Here is a 4,377-nt window from a genome sequence, read left to right on the forward strand (position 1 = left end):
GGGGTTGGTCGACATCGGCGTTGTTCATCAATCACACAATCGAAAAACAACCAGCCTCGTAGCACAGTGTAAACCAAAACCAGTTTATTTCATAAATTCGCAAAGTTTGGACATTGTCTTTACAACTGAAAAATAAATAAATGCGGAAACGTTTTACATGAAAATTAAACTTCTAAAATTCGAAAATAATGAGAACATGGCCAAGACTAATCTCGAGATCACCATCCCCAGAATTGTTCCGACTCTTCTTCCTCAACATGTTCTTCTGATTTATTTGGGGAGGGGAGAGTAAGTGGTGAGTATTTTGGGAAATACTCAGCAAGTGGGGGCCGTTCGAGTACACAACAACATGCACATATATTTTCGAAATACACACACACGCACACCATGCATATTTGACTCATACCACATTCGTATCCTTGACCTGACACTGAGATTCCTCTACTTTCAATGGTTTACTGAATTCAGTCCCTAATTTTTATTCCTCTAAGGGGGCGAGGCCGAATCGGTTATATCCCCACCGTATGAGGGTCATATCATAGTTGGGATTCCCTCCCATATCAAGTTGAATCCTCACAGTGTCAACATAAAACCCATGCAGAAATCATAACCAGAAGGGGGTAGAAGAAGAATTGTACTCGACCGAAATTTCAAAAAAACGAAAATGCATACACCGAAATTACACATTTAAAACAAGCCCACTTACCTGATCTTTGATGAGAAAAAAACGTGAATAGAAAGGAATCTTGCACTGGAATTTCGAACCCTAGCTTCGGGTTTGGACTGCAGCAGCGCTTCGCTTCTTCGCACACGGAGAGAGCAAGCTCTCGAAAATCCTAAGAAAACTAGGAGAGGAACTCGAAAATTTGGAGTAGAAAATGGTGTGAATTTTCGAGTTATAGGCCCTCCTATTTATAGGGGTTGGCTGCTATCTCGATCGAGTTTATCCGCGCGTTTGAATTTGAATCAAATCTTCATCTAGAATCGTGATCTAATCTAAATCTTTATCCCTGGTCCTAGATAATAATTTCGAAATTTGGATATCCTCCTTGGATGAATTTCGAAATTATGCCTTGTCCAGGCTGCAACAATTTCGACTTTTGTGTCTAATTCTCAATATTCGGTAGACTTTTTATTCCCCAATAATTATATTTCTTAAATCCCAATTATTTCCCTACCTAAATTCGAAATTTAGTGGTATTTTTCCAAGATAAGATTTTGATATTTTTCTTTTTAAAAATCCTGGTAGTTAAACTGTTAAATTTTTCCCAAGCCTGTATTTTATATCGTGTAGACTTCCCTGTAGTGAACGATTTTCGAAAATCCATAATAAATTATCCAATAATTTCGAAAATTCTATGGTATATTCTTCAAGATTTTGGAACCCAAGATTGAGTCATCTTCTTGCTTAAATCTTTATCCAGGTATATCAAATCTTAGGTCTATGTCCGGTGTATAACTCAAATTTTGAAAAAAAAAATATACACGATATTATTATCCACTCAACCTTTGAAAAATCTTGCAAATATTACATCTTAAAATGAGATAAATCCTGGTATCCAAAAATATACTATCCTGATTACAATATCTAGGATTTTACAGATTTGATATGTTACACACCTATGTGAGTACCGATGAGGTGTGGCTCACCCATTGGATACACAATTTTTCTATATTTCATCACATCCAATGGGTGAGTGACATCTCATCGGTGCTCACATATGTTTGCACGGTAGGTGTTGAGCATATCAAATCTCACACACACACATATATATAATGCATGTTTAAAATGCAACTTCGATTTTGATATTTAGTAAGTTAGGTTCGTGAAGTTTTACATTTTGAAGTCGTATGTTTAATCAAAATCGTATGTTTAATATCGTTTTAGAATATGTAGTGATATTTAATGTTCTAAATATTATGGTTTTATTTTGAAATTTGAAAATTAAAAATGCTATATTGTATTACTGTGTTAAATTATATTTAGATGAATTTTAAGAAATTAAAATAATAAATTGCAATTTGGATTGTGTATGTTTATGATATTGTCAAAAACTTGTGTGAGACGATTTCACGGATCGTATTTTGTGAGACGGATCTCTTATTTGGGTCATACATGAAGAAAAAATATTACTTTTTATGCTAACAGTATTACTTTTTATTGTGAATATCGGTAGGGTTGATCCGTCTCACAGATAAAGATTCGTGAGACCGTCTCGCAAGATACCTATTCTTATATATTTAGGATTTTGATAATCAATATTGTCATCTTTTAGACTTTTACTCTAATTGTTGGTGTGATATTACATATATCGCGGCCATATCAATGCTACATCTACTTCACATTAGCACTCGTCGGAATAATGGATTAAAATAGAAACAACAACAAAAACGAAGACGACAAACTAAATCTAAAATTTTATAATATAAACGATTAAAATTTCAATAATTCCACTATAAAATAATGATACTGTGTGAGATCGTCGTATCTTCTACAAATGTATGTTCGGGAAATTAATTGAGAAATGTGAAGTATATTTAGTTATGTTTTCGTTAAAGAGATATTTTCGTCCGTACATATATGCCATGTTAGAAGGTATTTGATAGTTTAGTTTTTTGAAAATAGCATAAATTAAATATATATAAATATTTTTAAGAACAACGAAAAAGTTAAAAATAAAATCGTTGAAAATATATTTTAGAAAAAAAATTTGTAAACTTATGTATTTCTTGGAAAAAAAATACGAGTAAGTCTCTTGTGAGACGGTATCACAAATCTTTATCTGTGAGATGTGTCAACTCTACCGATATTCATAATAAAAAGTAATATTTTTTCATGGATGACCCAAATAAAAGATCTGTCACACAAAACACAACCCGTGAGACAGTATCACACAAGTTTTTGCCAAAAAATATTTCCAAAAAACACACATTATATTGCCGAAACATTTCCCAGAAACTATAAACAAACATCCACCAAATTATTCGGAAAATTTTGAAAAATTAAACAATATGATTAATAAATTAATATTAAAAAAAGACACCGCACCCCATAAATTTGGTCCTTGAATAGTTAATTTTACCATTTAAACATTCAAAAAAACATTATTTTTGACTAATTTATATGTAATCATGTGTCCTTTAAAAAAAAATTAGGTAATTCGAACTCCGTCCGACTAATCTCGAGAGAAAACGGCATTCCCCTCGATTTCAGACTCAGGTATATTCAGATACAGTCATGATCTATACATTCTCAGAATAAACGATTATGGCCAAACAAATATAAGAAAGTTGATTTAAATATCAATTATTTTCTCAAGGAGGTGAGCAATAGATAATTTTATGGCACATATTATATAGTTAATTTTGGAGACAAAAATCAAATAAATATAATAAAAGACAAATTAGGAGTTATGCGTGCAATCAATAAGTAATCTTTGCTTCTAACCAAACGACATACATATCAGCGATGGTGAAATCTCTAGTCACGCCAAAATCTTTTACCCTTCGCATTTAATTTGGTAGGCCTAATCTATTTGACATTTTTATTTTGAGTAGGTTTTTTGTGAGACGGTCTCACGAATCTTTATCTGTGAGACGGGTCAATCCTATCGATATATACAATAAAAAGTAATACTCTTAGTATAAAAAGTAATACTTTTTTATGGATGACCCAAATAAGAGATCTGTCTCACAAAATACGACCCGTGAGACTGTCTCACACAAGTTTTTGTCTTTTATTTATTTGAAATTAATCATTTTGGAATTGATTAGTGTCATAGAAATAATTTTTTTTAGGTGAAGAATGATCTCGAACTCGAAATAGTATCTCAAACTTATGATTTTGATGTTAGGTGACTATAACTCATCGACCCAATAAAAAAACTTTGAAGTACTGAAATAATTCATAAAATTGATTTAAAAATATAGCAATTTTTGGTTTGAAAAGTTGGTGGATAAGATTTTTTAGAATTACTCAATGGATTTTTTTCACATATATGAATTTATTTTCTTCTTATTTTTTTTCCTAAACCCAAATCTTATTAGGAAAAAAGTTGTGTGAGACGGTCTCACGAGTCATATTTTGTGAGACGGATCTTTTATTTGGGTCATACATGAAAAAGTATTACTTTTTATGCTAAGAGTATTACTTTTTATTGTTAATATCGATAAGGTTGACCCGTCTCACAGATAAAGATTTGTGAGACCGTCTCACAAGAGACCTACTCATCTTATTAATACTCGCAATAGATAAATAATAATAATAATAATAATAATAATAATAATAATAATAATTTCACGGAAGTTTCGCTAAATATCACGTGACCATTGTCCCCACAAGCTAGGGACGTCTAGGGATGGCAATTTCCTCCGAAC

The sequence above is a fragment of the Primulina huaijiensis genome, chromosome 13 (genome assembly GCF_012295235.1).
Source record: "Primulina huaijiensis isolate GDHJ02 chromosome 13, ASM1229523v2, whole genome shotgun sequence".
NCBI lineage: Eukaryota > Viridiplantae > Streptophyta > Magnoliopsida > Lamiales > Gesneriaceae > Primulina > Primulina huaijiensis.